This window comes from Arachis hypogaea, chromosome 15, assembly GCF_003086295.3.
Source record: "Arachis hypogaea cultivar Tifrunner chromosome 15, arahy.Tifrunner.gnm2.J5K5, whole genome shotgun sequence".
Classification (NCBI taxonomy): Eukaryota; Viridiplantae; Streptophyta; class Magnoliopsida; order Fabales; family Fabaceae; genus Arachis; species Arachis hypogaea.
Window position 1 is genome coordinate 112,415,743 of NC_092050.1, and position 17,631 is coordinate 112,433,373.

The 17,631-nt window shown below is 38.4% G+C and overlaps 2 non-coding genes across 2 annotated transcripts; one reads left to right on the top strand and one right to left on the bottom strand.

Annotated features, from left to right (window-relative positions):
• Positions 1-5,121: 5,121 nt before the first annotated feature.
• On the top strand, positions 5,122-5,229 carry LOC112752525 (small nucleolar RNA R71). The gene has a single exon (XR_003176959.1). It is a non-coding gene; the product is annotated as a small nucleolar RNA R71 (small nucleolar RNA).
• A 12,294-nt stretch (positions 5,230-17,523) lies between these two features.
• Positions 17,524-17,631, bottom strand: LOC112752670 (small nucleolar RNA R71). Its single transcript, XR_003177096.1, has one exon. It is a non-coding gene; the product is annotated as a small nucleolar RNA R71 (small nucleolar RNA).

Sequence of the window (17,631 nt, forward strand, 5' to 3'; positions counted from 1 at the left end):
TCTGTAGCTCCAGAAAATCCACTTTGAGTGCAAGGAGGTCTGAATCCAATAGCATCAGCAGTCCTTCTTCAACCTCTGAATCTGATTTTTGCTCAAGTCCCTCAATTTCAGCCAGAAAATACCTGAAATCACAGAAAAACACACAAACTCATAGTAAAGTCCAGAAATGTGAATTTATCATAAAAACTAATGAAAACATCCCTAAAAGTAACTAGATCCTACTAAAAACATACTAAAAATAATGCCAAAAAGCGTATAAATTATCCGCTCATCACAACACCAAACTTAAATTGTTGCTTGTCCCCAAGCAACTGAAAATAAAATAGGATAAAAAGAAGAGAATATACTACAAATTCCAAACTATCAATGAAACAGAGCTTCAATCATATGAGCGGGACTTATAGCTTTTTGCCTCTTGAATAGTTTTGGCATCTCACTTTATCCATTGAGGTTCAGAATGATTGGCATCTATAGGAACTTCAGATTTCAAATAGTGTTATTGACTCTCCTAGTTCAGTATGATGATTTTTGAACACAGCTTCTTTATGAGTCTTGGCCGTGGCCCTAAGCATTTTGTTTTCCAGTATTACCACCGGATACATAAATGCCACAGACACATAATTGGGTTAACCTTTTCAGATTGTGACTCAGCTTTGCTAAAGTTCCCAATTAGAGGTGTCCAGGGTTCTTAAGCACACTCTTCTTTTGCTTTGGACCTTGACTTTAACCGCTCAGTCTCAAGTTTTCACTTGACACCTACACGCCACAAGCACATGGTTAGGGACAGCTTGGTTTAGCCACTTAGACCAGGATTTTATTCCTTTAGGCCCTCCTATCCACTGATGCTCAAAGCCTTGGGATCCTTTTTATTTTCCTTGCCTTTTGGTTTTAAGGGTTATTGGCTTTTTGCTCTTGCCTCTTGGTTTTAAGAGCTTTTGGCTTTTTCTGCTTGCTTTTTCTTTTTCTTTCTATTTTTTTTTCGGCTATTTTTTTTTTCTACAAGCTTTGTTCTTTGCTGCTTTTTCTTGCTTCAAGAATCATTTTTATGATTTTTCAGATTATCAAATAACATGTCTCCTAGTTATCATTCTTTCAAGAGCCAACATATTTAACATTCTTAAACAACAACTTCAAAAGACATATGCACTGTTCAATCATACATTCAGAAAACAAGAAGCATTGCCACCACATCAATATAATTAAGCTAAGTTCAAGGATAAATTCAAAACTCATGTACTTCTTGTTCTTTTGAATTAAAACATTTTTCATTTAAGAGGGGTGATGGAGTCATAGGACATTTATAACTTTAAGACATAGTTACTACTACTAATGATCATGTAATGAAGACACAAACATAGATAAGCACATAACATAGAAAACGAAAAACAGAAGAAATAAGAACAAGGAATGAATCCACCTTAGTGATGGTGGCGTTTCCTTCTTGAGGAACCAATGATGTCCTTGAGCTCTTCTATGTCTCTTCCTTGTCTTTGTTGCTCCTCCCTCATTGCTTTTTGATCTTCTCTAATTTCATGAAGCATGATGGAGTGCTCTTGATGTTCCACCCTTAGTTGTCCCATATTGGAACTCAATTCTTCTAGGGAGGTGTTGATTTGCTCCCAGTAGTTTTGTGGAGGAAAGTGCACTTGAGGCATCTCCGGGATCTCATGGTGATGAGCTTCCTGCGCCTCTTGAGCTCCATGAATGAGCCCTCTTGCTTGCTCCATCTTTTTCTTAGTGATGGGCTTCTCTTCCTTAATAGGAATGTCTCCTTCTATGAAAGCTCCAGCTGAGTAACATAGATGGCAAATGAGGTGAGGGAAGGCTAACCTTGCCATGGTGGAGGACTTGTCGGCCACCTTGTAGAGTTCTTGAGGTATAATCTCATGAACTTCCACCTCTTCTCCAATCATGATGCTATGGATCATGATGGCCCGGTCTATAGTAACTTCAGACCGGTTGCTAGTGGGAATGATTGAGCAATGAATGAACTCCAACCATCCTCTAGCTACAGGCTTGAGGTCCAATCTTCTTAGTTGAACCGGCTTGCCTTTGGAGTCAATCTTCCATTGAGCTCCTTCTACACATATGTCCATAAGGACTTGGTCCAACCTTTTATCAAAGTTGACTCTCCTTGTGTAGGGGCGTGCGTTCTCTTCCATGTATGGCAAGTTGAACGCCAACCTCACATTTTCCGGACTAAAATCTAAGTATTTCCCCCGAACCATTGTAACATAGTTCTTTGGATCCGGGTTCTTACTTTGATCATGGTTCTTGGTGATCCATGCATTGGCATAGAACTCTTGAACCATTAGGATGCCGACTTGTTGGATGGGATTTGTTAGAACTTCCCAACCTCTTCTTTGAATTTCATGTCGGATCTCCGGATACTCATTTCTTTTGAGTTTGAAAGGGACCTCAGGGATCACCTTCTTCTTGGCCACAACATCATAGAAGTGGTCTTGATGGGCTTTGGAGATGAACCTTTCCATCTCCCATGACTCAGATGTGGAAGCTTTTGTCTTCCATTTCCCCTTTCTAGAGGATTCTCCGGTCTTAGGTGCCATCAATGGTATTGGAAAAACAAAAAAAGCTATGCTTTTACCACACCAAACTTAGAATATTGCTCGCCCTCGAGCAATAAACAAAAGAATAGAAGAAGAAGAAGAAGAAATATGGAGAGGGAGAGGGAGATGACGTTTCGGCCAAGAGGAGTGTAGAGGGGTGTGTTGTGTGAATTTGATGAAGAATGGAGGTCTTTATATAGGGAAGGGAGGGGGGAAAGGTTTCGGCCATATGGGTGGGTTTGGGTGGGAAATTGGTTTTGAATTTTGGAGGTAGTTGGGGTTTATGAGGTAGGTTTATGGGGAAGAGTGGATGGATGTGAGTGGTGAGGAGGTGATGGGGAAGAGTGTTTAAGGGGTTGTGTGAAAGAGAGTGGTGAGAAGAAGTGAGTGGAGGTAGGTGGGGATCCTGTGGGGTCCACAGATCCTGAGGTGTTCAAGGATTTACATCCCTGCACCCATTAGGCATGTAAAAATGCCTTTGTACCCAACTCTGGGCGTTCAGCGCCAGGTTGGTGGCCATTTTGGGCGTTCAGCGCCCATTTGTGTGCCATTTCTGGCGTTGAACGCCAGAACCATGCCTGTTCTGGCGTTCAGCGCCCAGAAGCTGCCCATTTTGGGCGTTCAGCGCCAGAACCATGCTCTGTTCTGGCGCTGAACGCCAGACAGATGCTCCTCCAGGGTGTGATTTTTCTTCTGCTGTTTTTGATTCTGTTTTCAATTTTTATATCTATTTTGTGACTCCACATGATCATGAACCTACAAAGACATATAACTAAGAAAAAATAGAGTTAGATAAATAAAAATTGGGTTGCCTCCCAACAAGCGCTTCTTTAATGTCAATAGTTTGACAGTGGGCTCTCATGGAGCCTCACAGATGTTCAGAGCATTGTTGAAACTCCCCAACACCAAACTTAGAGTTTGGATATGGGAGTTCAACACCAAACTTAGAGTTTGGTTGTGGCCTCCCAACACCAAACTTAGAGTTTGACTGTGGGGGCTCTGGTTGACTCTGCTTTGAGAGAAGCTTTTCATGCTTCCTCTCCATGGTTGCAGAGGGAGATCCTTGAGTTTTGAACACAAGGGAGTCCTCATTCCATTGAAGGACTATTTCACCTCTGTCAACATCAATCACAGCTCTTGCTGTGGCCAAGAAAGGTCTTCCTAGGATGATGGTTTCATCCTCTTCCTTTCCAGTATCCAGGACTATGAAATCAGCAGGGATGTAAAGGCCCTCAACCTTTACTAAAACATCATCTACTTGTCCATAAGCCTGTTTTCTTGAACTGTCTGCCATCTCTAATGAGATTTTAGCAGCTTGCACCCCATAGATTCCCAGTTTCTCTATTACAGAGAGGGGCATGAGGTTTATTCCTGAACCAAGGTCACACAGAGCTTTAAAGATCATGGTGCCTATGGTACAGGGTATTATGAACTTTCCAGGATCCTGTCTCTTCTGAGGCAATGTCAGTTGATCCAGATCACTTAGTTCATTGATGAACAAGGGAGGTTCAACTTCCCAAGTATCAATGCCAAATAATTTAGCATTCAGCTTCATGATTGCACCAAGAACCTTGGCAGTTTGCTCTTTAGTAACATCCTCATTCTCTTCAGAAGAGGAATACTCATCAGAGCTCATGAAGGGCATAAGGAGGTTCAATGGAATCTCTATGGTCTCTAGATGAGCCTCAGAGTCCTTTGGTTTCTCAGAGAGAAGCTCCTTATTGATCACTGGACGTCCCAGGAGGTCTTCCTCCTTGGGATTCACGTCCTCCACTCCCCTTGTAGGTTCGGCCATGGTGCTTATGTCAATGGCCTTGCACTCTCCTTTTGGGTTCTCTTCTGTATTGCTTGGGAGAGTACTGGGAGGGATTTCAGTGATCCTTTTACTCAGTTGGCCCACTTGGGCTTCCAAATTTCTAATGGAAGACCTTGTTTCATTCATGAAGCTCACAGTGGCCTTGGATAGATCAGAGACTAGATTTGCTAAATTAGAAGCATTTTGTTCAGAGTTCTCTGTCTGTTGCTGAGTGGATGATGGAAAAGGTTTATTATTGTTAAACCTGTTTCTTCCACCATTATTAAAGCCTTGTTGAGGCTTTTGATCCTTCCATGAGAAATTTGGATGATTTCTCCATGATGAGTTATAGGTGTTTCCATAAGGTTCACCTAAGTAATTTACCTCTGCTATTGCAGGGTTCTCAGGATCATAAGCTTCTTCTTCAGAAGATGCCTCTTGAGTACTGTTGGATGCAGCTTGCATTCCATGCAGACTCTGAGAGATCATATTGACTTGCTGAGTCAATATTTTATTCTGAGCCAATATGGCATTCAGAGTATCAACTTCAAGAACTCCCTTCTTCATAGGCGTCCCATTACTTATAGGATTCCTTTCAGAAGTGTACATGAACTGGTTATTAGCAACCATGTCAATGAGTTCTTGAGCTTCTGCAGGCGTTTTCTTTAGGTGAATGGATCCACCTGCAGAAGTGTCCAGTGACATCTTTGATAGCTCAGATAAACCATCATAGAATATATCCAGGATGGTCCATTCTGAAAGCATGTCAGAAGGACACTTTTTGGTCAACTGTTTGTATCTTTCCCAAGCTTCATAGAGGGATTCACCTTCTTTCTGTCTGAAGGTTTGAACATCAGCTCTAAGCTTGCTCAGCTTTTGAGGAGGAAAGTACTTGGCTAAGAAAGCCGTGACCAGCTTATTCCAAGAGTTCAGGCTGTCTTTGGGTTGAGAATCCAACCATAATCTAGCTCTGTCTCTTACAGCAAAAGGGAAAAGCATGAGCCTGTAGACTTCAGGATCTACTCCATTAGTCTTAACAGTATCACATATCTGCAAGAATTTAGTTAAGAACTGAAAAGGATCTTCAAATGGAAGTCCATGAAACTTGCAGTTCTGCTGCATCAGAGAAACTAATTGAGGTTTCAGCTCAAAGTTGTTTGCTCCAATGGCAGGAATGGAGATGCTTCTTCCATGTAAATTGGAATTAGGTGCAGTAAAGTCACCAAGCATCTTCCTTACATTATTATTATTTTCGGCTGCCATCTCCTCTTCCTGTTCGAAAATTTCTGAAAGGTTTTCTCTGGATTGTTGTAATTTAGCTTCTCTTAATTTTCTCTTCAGAGTCCTTTCAGGTTCTGGATCTGCTCCCACAAGAATGTTCTTATCATTGCTCCTGCTCAAATGACAAAGAAGAAGGCACAGAAAAATAATAATAATAATAGAGATCCTTTATACCACAGTATAGGGATCCCTGTGTGAGTGGAAGAAGAGGGGGAGACAAAGAATGTAATATAATGGAAGAAATACAACTGTGAGGATGGCAGAGATGTGAGATGAGATGTTAGGATATGAATGAATAAATAGAATAAGATGGGAGAGGGAGAATTTTCGAAAATATTTTTGAAAAAGAGTTAGTGATTTTCGAAAATGGTTTTTGAAAAATGTTAGTAATTTTCGAAAATTTTTTTGAAATCAAAAATAAAAAATAAAAATAATTAGTTAATTAAAAAGAAATTTTGAAAAAGAGGGAAGATATTTTCGAAAATTAGAGAGAGAGAGAGTTAGTTAGGTAGTTTTGAAAAAGTTTAAGAAACAAAAAGTTAGTTAGTTAGTTGAAACAAATTTTGAAAAGATAAGAAGTTAGGAAGTTAGAAAAGATATTTTTGAAATCAAATTTTTGAAAAAGATAAGAAGATATTTTTGAAAAGATATGATAGGAATTAGTTTTTGAAAAAGATTTGATTTTTAAAATCTCATTTAATGACTTGATTCACAAGAAATCACAAGATATGATTCTAGAACTTAAAGTTTGAATCTTTCTTAACAAGTAAGTAACAAACTTGAAATTTTTGAATCAAAACATTAATTGTTTATGTTATTTTCGAAAATTTAATACAAAAATAAGAAAAAGATTTTTGAAAAATATTTTTGGAATTTTCGAAAATAACTAAGAATTTTGAAAAAGATTTGATTTTTGAAAAAGATTTTGAAAAAGATAAGATTTTCAAATTGAAAATTTGATTTGACTCATGAGAAACAATTTGATTTTAAAAATTTTTGAAAAAGTCAACTCAAATTTTCGAATTTGATGGGAGAAAAAGGAAAAGATATTTTTTTGATTTTTGAAATTTTTATGATGCAAGGGAAAAACAAGAAAAATGATGCAATGCATGAAATTTTTAGATCAAAACATGTGATGCATGCAAGAATGCTATGAATGTCAAGATGAACACCAAGAACACTATGAATGTTAAGATGAACATCATAGACACAATTTTGAAAAATTTTTAATGCAAAGAAAACATGCAAGACACCAAACGTAGAATTCTTTAATGCTTAGACACTAAGAATTCAAGAATGCATATGAAAAACAAGAAAAGACACAAAACAAAAAATCATCAAGATCAAACAAGAAGACTTACCAAGAACAACTTGAAGATCATGAAGAACACTATGAATGCATGATATTTTCGAAAAATGCAAGATGCATATGCAATTGACACCAAACTTATAATGTGACTCAAGACTCAAACAAGAAACAGAAAAATATTTTTGATTTTTTTAGGATTTTCTAATTTTTTTTTTGGATTTTTCGAAAAATTAATTGAAAAAGACAAATAAGGATTCCAAAATTTTTAATATGAATTCCAGGAGTCTTGCCATATTAGTTTAAAGCTTCAGTCCAGGAATTAGACATGGCTCACTAGCCAGCCAAGCTTTCAATGAAAGCTCCGGTCCAAAACACTAGACATGGCCAATGGCCAGCCAAGCTTTAGCATGTAATTCAGATATGACATGCCTCACATACTCATTCCCAAAGGAATAGACATGGCTTTACAGCCAGCCAGGCTTCAACATGCTTCATGAAACACTAGAATTCATTCTTAAAAATTTTGAATCAAATTTTTGAAAACATTTTTTTATATTTTTCGAAAACAGATGAGAGAATTTTAGAAATATTTTTGAAAAATTTTTTGAAAATAAAATAAAAAGAAAATTACCTAATCTGAGCAACAAGATGAACCGTCAGTTGTCCAAACTCAAACAATCCCCGGCAACGGCGCCAAAAACTTGGTGCACGAAATTGTGATGTCCAGGCTCAAACTATTCCTGGCACGTGAGCAACTTGGTACGCGCAATTGTGATTACACATTCATAATTTGTAAAATTCATGGCTCTTTCTTTCCCTGGTAATGGCGCCAAGAACATGGTGCCAATACCATGGTTCACAACTTCGATACAACTAACCAGCAAGTGCATTGGGTCGTCCAAGTAATACCTTACGTGAGTAAGGGTCGAATCCCACGGAGATTGTTGGTATGAAGCAAGCTATGGTCACCTTGCAAATCTCAGTCAGGCGGATATAAAATAATCATGGAGTTTTCGAATATTATATAATAGAATAGGGATAGAGGTACTTATGTAAATCATTGGTAGGAATTTCAGATAAGCGAATGGAGATGCTTTTCGTTCCTCTGAACCTCTGCTTTCCTGCTATCTTCATCCAATCAGTCTCACTCCTTTCCATGGCTGGCTTTATGTGATACATCACCACTGTCAATGGCTACTTTCGATCATCTCTCGGGAAAATGATCCAATGCCCTATCACGGCACGGCTAATCGTCTGGAGGCATCACCCTTGCCAATGGCTTCATCTTATCCTCTCAGTGAATAATATGCTCACGCACCCTGTCACGGCACGGCTATTCATCTATCGGTTCTCGATCATGCTGGAATAGGATTTACTATCCTTTTGCGTCTGTCACTAACGCCCTGCAATCGCGAGTTAGGAGCTCGTCACAGTCATTCAATCATTGAATCCTACTCGGAATACCACAGACAAGGTTTAGACTTTCCCGATTCTCATGAATGCCGCCATCATTCTAGCTTACGCCACGAAGATTCCGGTTAAGAGATCTAAGAGATATTCATTCTAGCTTATTTCATGTAGAACGGAAGTGTTTGTCAGGCACGTTTTCATAGGGGAGATGGTGATGAGCGTCACACATAATCATCACCTTCATCACGTTCTTGGGTGCGAATGGATATCTTAGATGCGAAATAAGATGAATTGAATAGAAAATAGTAGTACTTGCATTAATCTTTGAGGAACAGCAGAGCTCCACACCTTAATCTATGGAGTGTAGAAACTCTACTATTGAAAATACATAAGTGAAGGTTCAGGCATGGCCGTGTGGCCAGCCCCCATGGTCTAAGAACAATGCGTTCCAAGATGTCTAATACAATAGTAAAGGGTCCTATTTATAATAAACTAGCTACTAGGGTTTACATGAGTAAGTAATTGATGCATAAATCCACTTCCTGGGCCCACTTGGTGTGTGTTTGGGCTGAGCCTAAGTGTTGCACGTGTAGAGGTCCTTCTTGGAGTTGAACGCTAGCTTTTGTGCCAGTTTGGCCGTTCAACTCTGGTTTTGGCTCCTTTTCTGGCGCTGGACGCCAGACTTGGGTAGAAAGCTAGCGTTGAACGCCAGTTTACGTCGTCTATTATTGGCCAAAGTATGGACTATTATATATTGCTGGAAAGCCCTGGATGTCTACTTTCCAACACAATTGGAAGCGCGCCATTTCGAGTTCTGTAGCTCCAGAAAATCCACTTTGAGTGCAGGGAGGTCAGAATCCAACAGCATCAGCAGTCCTTCTTCAACCTCTGAATCTGATTTTTGCTCAAGTCCCTCAATTTCAGCCAGAAAATACCTGAAATCACAGAAAAACACACAAACTCATAGTAAAGTCCAGAAATGTGAATTTATCATAAAAACTAATGAAAACATCCCTAAAAGTAACTAGATCCTACTAAAAACATACTAAAAACAATGCCAAAAAGCGTATAAATTATTCGCTCATCAATGAATCAATGGGTCTCAACTTTCTTCTCAATCATATGAAGTAGATCTATGACAGATTGTAATTAATTGAGTCCCAATTCCTTGGCAACCCAATTTCTCTAATCACAATCAATTTGCCAATTCCTTAATCTAATTGTCATGAGAAGAGGTTAAGTGGATGTCTCTTATCCATGAGCCACACAAACTCTCAAGATCTCAATTCCTCCCCAATGATGTTGATAAGAGAGTTGTGAGAGATAGAGCTTCAATTTAATTTTCCTGATTCCCCTTCTGAGGCTCACATAGAAATTCATGGATCTAAAACCCTCTTCCGGAGTGAATTAATCAAAATGAAAATAGAAGTTATCTCTTAGCTACAATAATCCGATTGAGAAGAAGAAGAATTTTATTCAATCATGTGAATTACAATAGAGCTCTTTCCCCTAATGATGGGGGATTTAGTTCATCATTGCTCAGTAAAATCAAAAGGAAAGAAAAAGTACATGAAAGAAAAAGAAAGTACAAAGAAAATGATTCATAGTTTCCCAATTAGGGTCCCTGCTCCCCAGCCTCCTTTCTAACTTCAAAATCTATCCTATTTATACAGTTTCCAAATCAATCTTCAAGTTTTTGGATGTCGGCTTTAGCCTTAGTTGAAGCAAGTTAGGAGTGGCTCTTAGTGATGTTGACATGGACGTTAGTTCACTGGCTTGCATGGGTGCCATTGAAATGAGATCAGCATGGGCGTTGGTCACCAACATTGGTGCACTAACGGTGGCCACGTTGCCTTTGAAATGCTTTAGGAACGTTACCACTGGCGTTAGTTTACCAACGTTACTACCAACGTTCTCTTAGTCACGCGTACGCGTCGCCTATGCGTACGCATCGCTGACCAATTTTCCATGCATTTCTCTTGAAATTATCGAAGATGTTGGTGTGCCAAATTTAGATAACGTTTGCACACCAACGTTGGCACCGTATTTTGCTAGTAACGTTGGTGAGCCAACTTTGGGCCACCAATGTTGCTCCTTTCCCCTTTGGTAACGTTGATGGGCAACGTTGGTGACCCAACTTTGGCCACTAACGTTGCTTCTTAGGCTTGGCACGTTAGTGGGCAACATTGATAGCCAACATTGGTGAGCCAACTTTGGGCCACCAATGTTGCCTTCTCTTCCTCTGCCAACGTTGATAGGCAACGTTGGTGGGCCAACTTTGGCCACCAACGTTGCCTCCTCCTTCTTTGCAACGTTTATGGGTAACGTTGGTGAGCCAACTTTGGCCACCAACGTTGCTTCATCTGCTTTTTCTTTGCCCATCCTTTGCTTCACCTCACCTATCATCAACCAAACAAATGCATCAAAGCCTTGTCTTAATCAAAAGATATTGCATCATTCATAGCATCAAGTAATTCTTGCATTAATCTCATGAAAATGTTCATAAATAACAATTTGAATCAAGACATGCATACATTTCTCATCCAAATGCTTACTTATTGCCTAAGAAAGTGCATGAAACCAAGTAAAAACTAATGAAAAAGGCTTGTGAAACTAACCTAAGATGCTTAGGCATCACAACACCAAACTTAAATCTTGCTTGTCCCCAAGCAAGCAGTAAAGCATAAGATAAATGAATGAAAACAGAGATAGATGCAAGCCCTTATTGGAGGATAATCAATCTTGGTTCATGGGGTTTCATGCATGATATCTTTGAAGCTCATGAACTTATTAATTTCCAAGTTACAACATCCCCTTAAGCATTAACTCTGTTGCTTCTATGTACCCTTTTTATTCTTTGATCCTTGATGTTAACTTATTGCTTTTCTTTTTCTTTATTGAAGCTTAGTGTTCTGTGTTAAGGCAGCTCTTTATGGTAAGCTTTCAGTTAACATTCCTGACCCAGTTGGCTCAAGGTGTTGGGTGATGAAGCACCCCTCAGACTTACTAACTCAAGCCTCTCCTCAACACATACACACCACAGGCATTTAGCTTACAATTCAACCTAGAGACATTGATGCCCAACACCTCTTTGGGTCACTAAATACTTTGTAGTTAGGTTGCTCTTGATAGTGGACTTTTGGTCGATAATCCCGGGTTAGTTAACCCAAGTTACCAAGTGTTAAAACACTCCTCAGAACCTAATCATCCAAGCAGATCCTAATACAAAAGCACCACAGGCATGTATCTTAAGGGTCAAGCTATTGGTGCCTAGCTTATTCCTTGTTTCTTTCTTTTTATTGCCAACATTAGTGCTGCCCGTTAGTAGCCTAACTTTGCTACTAAGGTTGGCTTTTCTTTGGTTCTTTCTTTTTCTTTCTTTCTTCCAAGGATCTTTATTCACCAAGGTCTCATATAAAGCAACTAAATTCATACTTAAGGGAGCATTTTATACCTTTCAACTTTATTAGTGAACTTACTAAGTTTTCAAGCATTTACCACCACATAACCTTATTCTATCTTCTACCAAAATGGACCTTTACTCCTTCTCTTTTCTCAACATTTTCTTTCATTCAAGCATGGGAACAAAAGCATACAACTTAAGCAAGATGGTATAGCATAAGCACTTAGACTAGCAAGCTAAAATGACCATTAAAAAAAGACAGACAGAATGTAAATGATTATGAAAATAGGGTACAGTCACATTTCCAATTAAAGTACTTCAAATTGGAAATAGTTTAAGTGACAATACAACCTCTTGGTGTCTTCTTGCTTAGTCCTTCATCATCATCCTTAGCTTTTGTATTCTTCTTTATGATGATGCATAATCCCTCCAAGAAATTGAATGCCTCCCTGCAAAGATATTGGAAGTTGCTTGTCCCCCAAGCACTTGAGACATGGTTAGCATGCATGTATGTTTGTAGGCTCCTGAACTTGTTTTGGTGTGTGAACACCAAACTTAGTTCCTTGCCAACATCTATTATGCAGCAAATTAATTACATGCATGAAACGTTGTGCTTTTATTAAGTAAGCTAACTATGAACGAGAAATTAAACAACTGTTAAGTGGTTTCCATTATTGTTTGGAGTTAATGACTAATGATGCTCTTCGGAGGGTTGCAATGTGTTTCCATGAAATCTATAGTGGAACACCAAACTTAGCATCACACATTCACCCTTTTTGAACTCATTTTGGTGTGCAACACCAAACTTAATTCCTTGCAATGCAGGAAAACCTACTTAACTTTCTTATTGAAATAACTAAGAAAAGAAAGTTACCTTTGGTTGGGTTGCCTCCCAACAAGCGCTCTTTTATCGTCACTAGCTTGACATCCTTCATTCTTGTTCAACTCAGCTCATAAATGCTCTCCTCCTTGTTCCAGGGTCCTCCCAGATAGTGTTTCACTTTGTGACCATTTACTGTGAATGTATTTTTTGTAGCTTCATTCAAAAGTTCAAGACTTCCATCTGGAAAGACCTTGGTTACCAGATAAGGGCCAGTCTATTTGGACTTGAGTTTACCAGGAAAAATCTTGAGCCTGGAATTGTACAGTAACACTTGCTGCCCTGGTTCAAATTCTCTTTTCTAAATTTTCTTGTCATGCCATCTTTTGGCCCTCTACTTGTATATCTTAGCATTTTCATAAGCTTCCAGTCTGAATTCATCTAATTCATTGAGTTGTAATAATATTCTCTCTCCTGCTGCTTGAGAATCAAGATTGAGGAGCTTAGTGGCCCAGAAAGCCTTATGCTTGAGCTCCACAGGGAGGTGGCAAGATTTGCCATTGATTAGCTGAAATGGTAACCTCCCAATTGGGGTTTTGAATGCAGTTCTATATGCCCAAAGGGCATCATCCAACTTCCTTGCCCAGTCTTTTCGTGTAACTCCAATCGTTTTCTCTAGAATTCTTTTTAACTCTCTGTTTGTCAATTCATCCTGGCCATTGGTTTGACGATGGTATGGTGTGGCCACTTTGTGAGTTATCCCATATCTGTGGAGTAGCTTATCCATCTGTTTATTACAAAAATGGCTACCACCATCACTAATGAGACCTTTAGGCACTCCATATCTGGTGAAAATGTGCTTCTTGAGAAACTGGAGAACGATTTGTGCATCACATGTGGTTGTTGCTATGGCTTCCACCATTTGGAGACATATTCCACTGCTACCAATATGTATTTGAATGAATATGATAGAGGGAAGGGTCCCATAAAATCTATTCCTCAAAGGTCAAATAATTCCACTTCCAAGATGAAGTTTTAGGGCATTTCATTTTTCTTTGTCAACCCTCTGCTCTTTGACATTCATTACACTGATTTATAAAGTCCCTGGCATCTTTGAATATGGATGGCCAATAGAAGCCACTCTGAAGAACTTTGGCAGCTGTTTGATGAGCGGATAATTTATACGCTTTTTGGCATTATTTTTAGTATGTTTTTAATATATTTTAGTTAGTTTTTATTTAAAATTTACTTTTCTGGATTTTACTATGAGTTTGTGTGTTTTTCTATGATTTCAGGTATTTTCTAGCTGAAATTGAGGGACCTGAGCAAAAATCTGATTCAGAGGCTGAAAAAGGACTGCAGATGCTGTTGGATTCTGACCTCCCTGTACTCAAAGTGGATTTTCTGGAGCTACAGAAACCCAATTGGTGCGCTCTTAATTGCGTTGGAAAGTAGACATCCTGGGCTTTCCAGAAATATATAATAGTCTATACTTTGCCCAAGATTTGATGGCCCAAACCGGCGTTCCAAGTCAGCTCAAGAATTCTGGCGTTTAACTTCAAAACTGGCACAAAAGCTGGAGTTAAACGCCCAAACTGGCACAAAAGCTGGCGTTTAACTCCAAGAAAAGTCTCTACACATGGAAGCTTCAATGCTCAGCCCAAGCACACACCAAGTGGACCCAGAAGAAGATTTCTACATTAATTACTTATTTCTGTAAACCCTAGGCTACTAGTTTTCTATAAATAGGACCTTTTGCCATTGTATTTTCATACTATCGATCTTTGATAAGTCTTACGCTATCTTAGACACTTGATCATACTTGGATAGACCTTTTCACGTTTGGGGGCTGGCCTCACGGCAATGCCTAGACCTTGTTCTTATGTATTTTCAACGGTGGAGTTTCTACACACCATAGATTAAGGTGTGGAGCTCTGCTGTTCTTCAAGAATTAATACAAAGTACTATTGTTTTTCTATTCAACTCAAGTCTATTTCTTATCCAAGATATTCATTCGTTCTTCAACTTGATGGATGTGATGATCCGTGACACTCATCACCATTCTCACCTATGAACATGTGCTTGACAACCACCTCTGTTCTACTAGCAATGGCTTGAATGCGTATCTCTTGGGTTTCTAATCTAAGATTGGAACCTTCGTGGTATAGGCTAGAATTATTGGCGGCCATTCCTGAGATCTGGAATGTCTAAACCTTGTCTGTGGTATTCTGAGTAGGATCTGAGAATGGATGACTGTGACGAGCTTCAAATTCACGATTGTTGGGCGTGTGACAGACGCAAAAGGATCAATGGATCCTATTCCGACATGATCGAGAACCGACAGATGATTAGCCATGCGGTGACAGCGCATTTGGAACGTTTTTACTGAGGGGACGGGAAGTAGCCATTGATAACGGTGATGCCCAACATAAAGCTTGCCATGAAAAGGAGTATGAATGATTGGAAGAAGGCAATAGGAAAGCAGAGGTTCAGGAGGAACAAAGCATCTTCATACGCTTATCTAAAATTCCAACCGAAGAATTACATAAGTATCTCTATCTTTATTTTATATTTTATTCATCTTTTAATTATCAATTCTCCATCACCATCTGAATTCGCTTGACTGAGATTTACAAGGTGACCATAGCTTGCTTCAAGCCGACAGTCTCCGTGGGATCGACCCTTACTCACGTAAGGTTTATTACTTGGACGACCCAGTGCACTTGCTGGTTAGTTGTGCGGAATTGTGACAAAATGTGATTCATGTTTAAGAGCTCCAAGTCCTTTGGCGCCATTATTGATGATCACAATTTCGCATACCAAGTTTTTGGCGTCGTTGCCGGGGATTGTTCGAGTTTGCACAACTGACGGTTCATCTTGTTGCTTAGATTAGGTACTTTTCAGAATTTTTTAGGATGAATTCTAGAGTTTCAAGGTGATGTTCTTATCATCACAAAAGCTGATTGATTCTCATCAATTTAGCTGCTGAATGTAATGTCCTGCTGAAGCTTGGCCAAACATGTCTAATCTTTTTAGACTGAAGCTTTAGACTATCATTGCATGATTCCTGGAATTCTCATTAAAAGTTTTGATTCTCTTTATTTTATTTTTCCATATAAGTTTCGAAAATCACAAAAAAAATTTATAAAATCATAAAAATCAGAAATATTTTATGTTTCTTGTTTGAGTCTAGTATCAATTTTTAAGTTTGGTGTCAATTGCATTCTTCTTGCATTTTTCGAAAACATGCAATATGTTCTTCATTAATCTTCAAGTTGTTCTTGATGATTTCATTGCTCTGATCTTTAAATTATCTTGTTTTGTGTGTTTTATTGTTTTTATATGCATTCTCAATTTCTTAGTGTCTCTTATATGAAAATTCTTAAGTTTGGTGTCTTGCATGCATTGTTTATTTGATCTTAGTTGCATTTTTATTGTTTCTCATCATTAAAAATTAATTTTTTTTTCAAAACTATGTCTTTTCAAGTCAATAATACAGAGAATTGAAGATTCAGAACATTCAGCAGAGGAATCAAATAGAAAAAGCTGGGCGTTCAAAATGCCCAGTGAAGAAGGAAAACTGGCGTTTAAACGCCAGCCAGGGTACCTGGCTGGGCGTTTAACGCCCAAAAAGGTAGCATTTTGGGCGTTAAACGCCAGAATGGATGCCATTCTGGGCGTTTAACGCCAGAAGGACACAATAGGGAAGATTTTGTTTTTAATTCAAATTTTTTTTCAAATCTTCATAATTTTTCAAAATCAAATCTTTTTCAAATCACATCTTTTCAATCATATCTCTTCAAAATCAATTTCTTTCCATTTTTTTTATTTTCGAAAATCCTTGTTATAATTAAAGATTTACTTCAAAAATTTCAAGTTGTTACTTGCCTATTAAGAAAGGATCAAACTTTAAATTTTAGAATCATATCTTTTAATTTCTTATTAGTCAAGTAATCAACTTTAATTTTAAAAACTTTCTTTTTCTAAATTGATTTTCAATCATATCTTCTCAATCATATATTCTCAATCACATCTTTTTCAAAATTAACTCTCAATCATATCTTTTTGATTTCTAATTTCAAAATCTTTTTCAAAAATCACTTAATTTCTTTCCCAATTTTAGTTTTCGAAAATCATCAATCAAATTTTCAAAATTTCTTTTAATTATTTCAAAATCTTTTACTTTAATTTCGAAAATTCTTCCCCTCTTCTCACATCCTTCTATTTAAAGGACTAACACTCTTCCTCAAGGTGTAATTCAAACTCCCTCCTTCTTTATATGTTCGAATTCTCTTCTATCTACCTCCTCCTTCTATTCTTCTTTTTCTCTGACACCTCAAGAAATCTCTATACTGTGACATAGAGGATTCCCTACTTTCTTGTTCTCTTCTCTTTCATATGAGCAGGAACAAAGATAAAGGCATACTTGTTCAAGCTGATCCTGAACCTGAAAGGACCTTGAAGAGAAAGCTAAGAGAAGTTAAAGAACATCTCTCTTTAGAGGGCCTAACAGAGCTTTTCAAGGAAGAAGAAACCATGGCAGCCGAAAACAACAATGCCAACAATGCAAAGAAGGTGCTTGGTGATTTTACTGCACCTACTCCCGACTTCTATGGGAGAAGCATCTCAATCCCTGCCATTGGAGCAAACAACTTTGAGCTTAAGCCTCAATTAGTTTCTCTAATACAACAGAATTGCAAGTTTCATGGACTTCCATTGGAAGATCCTCATCAGTTCTTAGCTGAATTCTTGCAAATCTGTGACACTGTCAAGATCAATGGGGTTGACCCTGAAGTCTACAGACTTATGCTTTTTCCTTTTGCTGTAAGAGACAGAGCTAGGACATGGTTGGACTCACAACCTAAAGAAAGCCTGAACTCTTGGGAAAAGCTAGTCAATGCCTTCTTGGCAAAGTTCTTTCCACCTCAAAAATTAAGCAAGCTTAGAGTAGAAGTCCAAACCTTCAGATAGAAGGAAGGTGAATCCCTCTATGAAGCTTGGGAAAGATACAAGTAATTAATCAGAAGATGTCCTTCTGACATGCTT